This window comes from Corapipo altera, unplaced genomic scaffold (assembly GCF_003945725.1).
Source record: "Corapipo altera isolate COAL_440 unplaced genomic scaffold, ASM394572v1 1, whole genome shotgun sequence".
Lineage (NCBI taxonomy): Eukaryota > Metazoa > Chordata > Aves > Passeriformes > Pipridae > Corapipo > Corapipo altera.
Genome location: NW_020884873.1, coordinates 18,049,609 through 18,059,703, shown reverse-complemented (window position 1 = coordinate 18,059,703; position 10,095 = coordinate 18,049,609).

The following is a 10,095-nucleotide window of genomic DNA, read 5'->3' as shown; positions in this document are numbered from 1 at the left end:
GTCAATAAAGGTAGAGGGCAAAGGTGATTATTAGAAAATTGTGGGAGACCAGTAACACTCTGGTTATTCTCTCTGGCATTGCTGCACACTGAAGAAAGCTTGGCTAATGCACATCACTGAAAAATTCATTCCATATGATACCTGCACCATCAGCTCCCAAACTGACCTGTGCTATTCAGCTAAAAATTATTATCTAGAGCTTTGAAGGAGAGAATTAAGTTTTCCTTTTGAGTGCAAAGGTCACTGAAATTGCTGTCGTTGTCTCTGCATGCGAGTGTTTAATATTTTGCTCTGTACTTTTAGTGGGATCCAAAAGGTCAGCTCTGTCATCCAGCTGATGCATGAAGAGGGTGCTGCTTACAGAATCTTTTTGTAGGATTTAATTTCTTAAGTGGGACCCATATCCCAGTTAGTGCTTCTACAGAAGGGAGCCTGAATTAGAAGGGAAGCATTGCTTGTTTGCTGGTTTCTTGCACGGGGCTATACCGAGAGCCAAGATTGCTTCCCTTTCCTCTTCATCCTCTAGGGGGTTTTTGTAATGTATTGCTTAAGTCAGTTTTAACACTATGGTTTCAAGGTTTTGACCTTACCTGGCCAGCTTTAGACATGCTGGTATTTCTTAGCAGCTCTAGAGAGACTTACCTCCCATGCAAATAATTTGAACAAGAAAAACAGTCTTCCAGCTCATAGCAACTCTTCTGTGAAGAAAATGTTCTGCTCTAGCTGGGGATCAGGATTCGGCCTGGTGTGTTCTCCTCTGTGTGATAAAACCTGCACGTGCTACTGAACGTGAGCACAGCCAGGTCATCTGCAAATACCACCTGCATTGCATTTGGGGCTTTGGGGCTGTAGCTACACCTGCTAACAGCCAGACTCAAGTTTGCAGTGGGTTTGGAGGTCAGTGCTCCCTGGCTTTGATGTATAATCATGGCAATGGTTTCCTGAGTTTTACTGAAATTGCTTATTTTCAGTGCCGCATCTTTTAGTGGGGAGCAGCAAAGAATGGCAGAGAAATTGTCAGGGAAAGATCTGGGAGGCATTTACAGTAAAGATAAATAGGTGGTCTAAGGATAAATCTACATTGTGTGAGAGTTCCCTGAGCTGAAGACAGTTTATCAAAGAAAGGTTACCACATTTCATGGTTTTATTAAAAAAATAGAAGTCTACATTTTATAGCATTTGTATTAGGAAAACTTAATTAGACTTTCACCTGAGTTCCTGCACACCTGAGCTGGATTGCCCTCTCAGAAGAGAAATGGAATCATTAGATTCTTATAAATTGTAAATTATTTTGAGGACATTATTTTGGGGACTGTTGGAATTACCATGAATAGCTATTTGACTTGTATCTACTTCTTCTTGTGCACTTTTTTCATCACCTGGAGTTGAAGTACCTTATAAGTAAGACAGATCTCTTGGTTCCCATTTGTAATCAGAGGAAATACAGAAAAACAGACAGATTATTGTTCAGTGTTGAAATTAAGAATTGGCAGGTAGAAATGGATCTCAGAGAGGCAAGAAAGCACAGTTTGTATAAGCAGAACAAAGACCAATTTAATGTAACACTTCTGGGTTTTGTAAAATCTTTGCTGCTTTGGAAGCCCAAGATGAGGAGGTCACTGGATGTTGCAGTATGTCTGTTCACCTGGGGTGCTGCTGTGGCTAAAACTTTTGAAGAGGAATTGTTACCTGTACAGGTGATAGATGGCAAAAATCTAAGTGTCCATTTGGGAATGAAACCAAAGAGCTGCTCTCTGCAAGAAAATAAGCAAAGTTTCTCTAGTGCTGCTGCTGAAGACTTTTGCAGCTACCAAAACCAGAGTAGCCCGATTTTGTAGTCTCTAAGCAGATTTCCAGAGTTGTGTTCAGTTCTGCTCCGAGTAGGAAATGTTCTTGGCTGCACAGGACAGGAAAGTCTACCAGGAGAAGTTTTCAGAGCTGTGAGATGGAAGTGAGCATTGGCAGCCTTAAAGAGATGATACTGATGGGTGCAGTCCTTGGTGCCTACTCCGGCTGTACCACTCATTTTTATTAAAAACAGCAGCAGCATGTTGCCACAGGAACACAAAGGACTTGAAAAATATGCTGGTAGAGCAGAAGTGTAAACATTCCTCATGACAAATGTGAAAGGTGGGCTTAGCAAACATTGAGTTTGTGGTCTGTTGCTTCAGAAGAGGTGAAGAAGGTGCACCTTTTTAACTGCGCAGAATTATCGCAGTCTAGAAGATGAACAGATCAAAAGATGTACAAATTAGAAGGAGAAACACTAATTCTGATCCCTAATAATTGACAACAGTGACTGTAGACTGCCAGTAACTGGGACAAATTCTGCTTTGGAGTGTGGCCCATTGGCCTCGAACACTACTTACCACCCACATTTGATGGATTCAGCCTGAAGCTGAGCACGGCAGCTTTATGGTCCAAAGTTCCTCTCAAAGACAAGGAGAGGTGAGAAACCTTTTACAAGTGGTGTAATCATGTGAAAAGAGCGATGGAGAAATATCTGGTCAGTGGAAGTCAGGGAAGGTGTGTTCTTGGGGCTCCCTTTAGTTATGCGAAGACACAAGAGGAGACCTGAGACCAGCAGAAAGGCACTTGAAGGCCTGTAGTCCTCACTGGTGAAGGTGGCTGTTCCTGATGATCTCTTCTGTGTGAAGTAGATGTGTGTGAGTTTTGGAAGAACAGTCCAGGAATGTACCATACCAAACATACTGTGTGCCATTTATTAGACTGCACAGCAACAGGCCCTCAAATCAACTCTTTAACATAGAAAAACCATTTTGCATCCAAATGGTTGTTCCAAATAGATGATAGTCTTAGTTGTGCTTCAGGAGGGGATGTTGCCCAGGTCACCTGGTTTGGCTGGTCCTTCCTCAGACATGCCTTGTGTTGGTTTTCTACCTCCAGTCAGTAGCACCCCACAGAAACTGTGGAATGCAAAAGCTGATGTTCATTTTCTAGGGTTTCATTTGAGCTGTCTGAAAGAGCTGCTCGAGACAGACACCAGAAATCTTGGCAACCTGTATTTACCATTTCTGACAAAATAGAGAGATTTGCCCCTTATTTTTAGCATTTATTGGAGTTACTTGGACCTTGGGAGTAGCTGATCAAAAACCTAAACAATCTTTCTCAATCTGCAGTCAGCTGTTCTATGCAGGGTCTAGTGGAACTTTTTCTTGTTCTTCACAATGCAAGAGAAAGAACAAGTCTGGGGTTTGCCTGAGCAGCCTTTTCATCTGGCTGTTTGCTGCAGCCCCTTGGCCTACCCTTTTCTTCACTAGGTGCATTAAAGATATACCAGTTTGCAGTTTTTAAGAACATATGCACTTACCTTTTTGATTTGTAAGTGTATACATATGTCCAGAAATACACGAGTACAAGGGTTCAATAGCTGAGAAAAAATGTGCATTGACCAGCTTGTGTGACCTTGGGTGGGAGTGGTAAAAACCGCAGCCAAGGTCTGTCAGGAGTTCAGGGTCAGAGTTTCAGCAACTAAAATGTCACGATTCAGAGGCTCCCACAAGGCACTGTGCCTCTGTCTGGCAAACAGGCAGTATTCACAAAGCAAATCCTTCCATGGAGTAAGCAGGCTTTGTACCTTCAGGCTGTGACTTCCTAAGTGCTTATCCTTGAAATGAGCTTCTCACAGCCACACAACACGGCAACTCCTGTTGTAGGACAGACAAACCACCAACTCCTGTATTTCCCTGTTGTTTTCACTTCTGCTTCAACTGATAGCGAGTGTTTTAGCTTGATTTCTGCTGCAGCCTGTGCACCTCAGACTGTTGTAATTGCCAGAGCAGACAAGATCCCCAGTCGTTCTGAAAAACCTTGTGCCAACTCAGATTCAAAGAGCATGACAGTACATAAACAGGTAGGAACAAGTGGAGACACTTCCATCCTCATTTCCATTGACTACAGGTGTCTTTGTAATACAGACTGTCATTGCATTTCTCCATCTTTTACATTGCTTACAGGTAATCTGTGTGTCGCATGTCTGTGTTGCTTGCAGATAACTCATCCTGTTAGTCTTAATTCATCTTGGAGTCACTCAAGGGTTGTATTTTGGAATTGCAGCCCAAAGGATTTGGGATACGGGAGCCCTCTCTCTCCTCCTGAGGTAGGATCAAGGGCATCTGTAGCTGGTCTCTGTTCCTCAGGCAGCACCAAAAAGGTTCACACAGAGGTTCCTGCCTTGGTATGTCATGGCTATTGCAGTGCTCTTACACTTCAGCAACTTCTTCAGTTGGGTTTTTTGTCTACCACATGTCCTTATCATCTGGGCAGGTCTGAAGTCCTGAAATTCTGCCTTTTTCTCTCTCTTGGATTTTTTTTTGTTTTTTTTAGACTCAGTAAATTTATTCCAGATTCTTTCAACTTTGTTTTTTTTTTCCAAAACAGAGGAAATCTTCTCCAATGTCTGCAAAGGCATACCTACTCTAGATCAGAGAGTTAAATAAGAATTCAAATTGTGTCTGTGATCAGCTGAAACTCTTACAAAAATGACACACATCAAATTTTTACCTGTCATCCACATTCATGTTTTAAAGCTCTCTGGAAATCCTGATTCAGAATAGACTGGAAGGCACCAGGTCTCTCGTCCAATGCGGTGGCTCTGTGAAGGCCAGCCTCTGAACTATAGCAAGTTGTTCAAGGCTTTGGATAGTCAAGTTTTGAAAACCTTCAGGGTGAGTACTCCACACCCTTTCTGGGATCCAATTCCTGTACTACTGAGCTGTTCTCCTGGAGCAGCAATTCCTCCTTGTATCTAGTCACAATTCCCATTGCTGCAACTTTTGACTTGCCTCTTGCTCTGTCGCCCTACCATGCCATTTGGTGATGAATCTGACTCCACCCTGCCTATAAATGCAGCAGTTCATGGTGGTATGACACGTCAGGGCAGTCAGGCTGTGTACTTAACAGTGGTTTTAATCCTGAAATCCAGCACACCTGCAGAGCTGTCCAGAGTAGCTTGGGGAGTTGAGGCAGCAGCAGGTGGTTATTCTGGACCCTGTTCCTGCAGGGAACTGAGCCACGATCCCCCCTCCACAGCCAGGAGGAAGGAGGAGTGCGGATCACTGCCTTCGTGAAGCCTTTGGGAGAGGTACCAGAGCCTCTGTCTTCAAGGCCTTATTTCTTTTAAATTAAACTTCCTGCTAGTTCCCTGCTTGCTTTTTTTCCTGCTTTCCAGCAAACCTGACATTTGGTTGACACTCTGGAGACCAGAGGTCTTCAGCCTGACTCTGGTCAAGCCTAGCCTGCTTGAGGGAAGTAGGACCGAATCCCCAGGCCATGCACATCGCGGAGCATGTCAGATGGCAGTGGCTTCCATCCCTGCCAGCGCGGGCACACTCAGGCTGGTGAACCATCTCAGCCTTGCGTAGAAACCGCAGGTCTCAGCCCACCTCACCTAATCCTACGCGGTGCAAAATCCACTCTGTCCTGTTGGGTGCCTTTCCTTCTCACAGCCCGACCTCTCCGCACCTTCCTGTGCCTGCTCACCTGCCCACCCTTCAGCCGCTGCCGCCTCCCAGCCCTGGTGTTTCTGTCCGTGCCGACCCCCCCTGCCCGCCCGCAGCTGCTCTCCGGGGCAGAGCCCTGAGGGCTGTCTGGTGCTGCCACCTTAAGGCTCTGGATTCACGCTCCAGCAAAGCCCGTGCAGTAACTCCGGGGGGACAGAGGGCGTGGAGCTGAGACTGGCCAAAGGCCACCCATAGCATTTGAAGGATGACATAAAGCCGTTCCCCTGAGCTCGCTGAGCTTTGTGGTTGCTCCGCTAGCTTTCACAGGAAAGTATAGCGGGGTTTCAGCCAAGTTTTTGTGTGCATCTCCTGATTTTGTAGGCTGATGAGAAACCACCCTTTGTAATCTGCAGGGCAGAGTCAGAGCAGATGAGGCAGAAGATGAAAGTTTCTCTGTTCAGAGGAGGTTTTTACAGCACCCCTTTCTGGCGGGGGTGGCGGCATGTCTGCCTGCCTGCTCCCCCTGTTGAGAGGTAGGGCTTGATGCTGTTTTTCATCAGCTCTGAGCAACAAATAACAGGTGTGAATGAGTTCGCACATTGCATTTGCTCTCCGAATGCCTTTTTGGTGGCAAATTTTGTTGTTCATTGGTTTAGTGTGTGACCTGCAGCCTTTCCGTGCCTGTTGTGCTCCCAGCTGAAAATTTGTGCACTGTGTGACACTGAGAGTGGGTACTACCCTGAGGGTCTGTAGACACTTCCCCAGAGCAACCAACCAGGAGAAGACAGTGTGATCAGTGGCAGCTCTCAGGCTCACAGCAGAGACCACAGAAGTCGACTTGGCTGGGTTGGCAGCTTTTTCCTCTACCCCTCTTGCCTCCGGCACCACAAGCAGCAAGGTGTGCTTGTACAGACCCATGTGGATTCTGTTTCCACAGGTCCGTGTGGGTGGTGGGATCCATCTGCCACAAAGCTGTCAGCACAGGAGGTGCCCTTCACTATCAAATTTATGAGACTTGCACAGGAAAACAGGGAAAATTAGAAATAGTTGCTGAAGTTTTAGTCCTGAGTGCAAAGGCCACCCCCGAACTTAGGTTGTAGTTCAAAACAGAGTGAAAGCAATTCAAAAAGCTCTGGACTTTGGAATAGGCAATAAGGAGTAATAAAGTAAATAAATAATTGAGGACTTGTTTTAGACCTTTCTCTCTTTCTGGATATGAGTCAATTTGTCTTATCCTGGAGTAACACAAATGAGAAGGGAGCTGCAGAAAAGTGCTAACTCACATACATAGTGCCTGTATTCAGTCCATGGGAAAATTAAGATTTGTCATCTCCATCTGTGGTGTGGCTTTGAAAATTTCCAGGTTTTCGTGGGTTTTTTTAAGCAACACAACATGAACTTTTAAAGTACTGTTATCACAAAAGCATTACTTTTTCATGGCTAGCTCAGCCCTGCATGTTTTGGTGCTCAGCAACACCTTGCTCTGGGCTGCAGGCACCACAGAGCCATCCCCTGGGGTCCTGGGAGTCAGCAGGTTTAGGAAGGTGCTGCTTCTCTGCAGGTGGGGAGGTTGGTTATGTCGAGGAGCTTGGTGTTTTGCCATGATAAAGGAGCAGAGCAGGCCCCAGTGCTTCCCACGTCATTTCTCTGCCACTCACCACCCACAGCATGGCAGTGTGATGTCTTTCAGAATCCATTCGGTCAGCTTAAAAAACACAAAGAAAATACTTTCCTTTTCAGTTTCCCTTGCAGCCATCACTTCTGATCCTTCTTCCTTCCTGTGGAAAGATCACTGCTCATGGATACCTCCTGGGGAAAAGAGTGGGAGTATTTTTGTTGATGACGCAAAACCACAATTACAAATGAGCACAGAGAAATAAGCTTGTTATGTATGGTTGCTATATGAGAGTGTAGCAAGTACTATTGGCAAAAGTAACCTACAGATCATTTGGGATAGAGCTCCAAGGGTAACCGACCAGCTAAACACTCTGTAGTAAGATCTTGCCTGCACTTTCATTATTTCTGATTTCTATTTCACTCCATATGCTACCACTGTTATTAATCGAACTGTAAGCATGACTGAACCACTATTTCAAACCAAAAGTTATTTGTGGGTTTCCTATTCATAAAAAAAAATTAAAATACACATTCTGATTTCCAATGCACATTCAGATTTGTGAAGCATGAACTATCATTAGGAGCATCACACAGAAATCAAATATAAACAACCCATTTCACTGTCATAGTGACACACAACAATCTTCTGTTTCCAGCACACTGAGAAAAACTTCTAAACACTGACTTGTATTCAAGCCATTGTTTATACTGACAGAAAAAGTGAAGATAAAATCATGAAAAATTGCTAACAAGAGCTTGATGCTGCGTTATTTATGAAAATAGCAAAATAATAAACTCTGTACTCTAACAACAAGCACATTATGCTCTCAGAAATGATTAACAGAGGGTTTAGATCATCAAAATTATATGTTTGAGTATTTTCAGTTTAGTGCATTAATATAATTTAGACAAAAATCGCTGGGGCAAATGTGCATTTTATTTTTAGTGTTAAAGTTATTTATAGTTTCTTAATAGAATTGCTGTAAGTTCTTCCACTCATCATCTTCTACTGCCTTAATGGACTGCTGAGCAAAGGGCAGAATTCAGGAGATCATTAATTGCTTGACAGAAAAATTGTCAATTTGTACCCAGGGAGCAGCAGCCACATCTTCCTCTGCCGTTAAGTCTGGCCTGTTACTACATGTGCCATTGCCAGTGACAGTCTGCTGTTCAGACTGTGCTGTCTTTACCACTTCTTCCCTCCTCTCCTTGGATTTCTCTATCAGCCACTATTTTTTCTCCGTCTTGTCGTTAATTCCTGCTCCTCAAAGCTCCTCAGGTGCCTGTGAGTAAGACAGGAGTGTGGAGATTGTTGGGATTTGTTCTGATTTGTTAGTGAACAAAGCTAGAGGTGTCTTTTGGTTTTCGCAGACTGCCGGGAGAAGCCACATCATTTTTAGTGGTTGGAGGAGGATCCGTTGGCAGCCTGCTGACAGCCCATTGCAGGGATGGAAAGCTCTCTGTTTGTGGGGTGCCAGCTGGACTCATGTCACTTTTACTGTGGCAGTGGGAACCATGTTCCCAGTGTTGTCCCTGCCATGTGACTCACACGTGCCCATGACATGCCCAACGTGCAGGTACCTCCCACCACCTGCATCTGTTCAGCCATGCAGCAGCAAATGCCTGTCCTTGGGCTGTGCGAGGTTAATAAATAGCTACAGAAAACATCCAGGTTCATGAAAGTACACTGAACCTGCATTCACTGTATTTTAAACCCAGAAAAGCTTCAGTGTCACTTCTGCCTGCAACTTTTTTGCTGGTACCACAGAGAGTGGGCTGCCTGCCTTGCACTGGCAGTCTGAACCCAGGTGGGCAAAAGTGCCTGGGCTCAGTTCACTCGGGTGGGTACTATGTTTGATGCCCTGTGCTTTAGTTCCCTTGCAGTTTAGTCTTAACCTCACAAGGAGCAGATACTTGCTATCGTCGCTCTGTAGAGACAGATACAGCAGGGCCCCAGACTAGGCATGGTTCTACTCTTTCTGTAGAACCTGCTGTCTCCGCCAGACCTGGCCTTAAGGCAAACACACAAAAAGACCGGGTTTGAGAGTCTCCTGTCTGCACACCTTGTCATACAGTGACAGGTCAGCTAACAAAAGTTTCTCCATGCTAAACAGCTGTGCAAATGTGGTGGCAGAAGGGAAGAAAAGGGGTCCTGAGCCGAGTGACAGCACATGCTCACAGTATTGAAAATGTCTGTGTAACTTGAATGAGGCAGGAGCTAACAGCATGTACCAAAAAACTGCTGTGGCATCACTCTGAGCACATGCTTAAATAACAAAGTAGATAATGCACCACTTTCCCAGAACAGGAATATTTTTACTCTTACCGTTGGAGCAATCACAGCCACCAAGCCAGCAGGAAGGTGATGTGAAGAGAGAGAGTCACTTCTACCTCCATGGACTGTAAGGAAATTTTAACAGCAAGTATGCTTCAGAAGTAATGCCTCCCTTCATCTCCCCTTTCTGAGATGTGCTGAGCACACGCTGCTCTGAATGCTTTCCTAGGAAGCCAGGGATGTTCAGCAGCCATCAGAAACAGGCTAATGAGCTTAGAGTGAAAAAAGGGAGAAATCTGACTTGCCTATGAGGAGACAGCATCACCCAAGGTTTTTCTGTCTACTCCTGAGAGCCATAAGCACATCAGAAAAATGCAATTCTCATTTTAGTCAGATTAGCTTCCCTTTTTATTTTGATTCATAAATAACTGAATTGAGTACCTAACTATGAAAAAACAGCATCCTGACTATCCTTCCAATGCATGGAAACAGCAGCAAAATGCTCCCTGTGAAATACTCCCTCTGCCAGAAGAAAAAGATCATAGCTAGACACTTCCTGGAACAAAAGCGAGTCTTCAAATTAGCTCTTTATCTATTTTAATCTCTATTCTGAGATCTTTGGCAACTCCCTCTTTGCTTTGTAATAATTATGGTATCGGTGCTCATTAACGTCCTTTGCACCAAGATTTGTAGATTCGTTATCACAACTGGGTAAACAGCTCCATTAAACACATTTTGCAA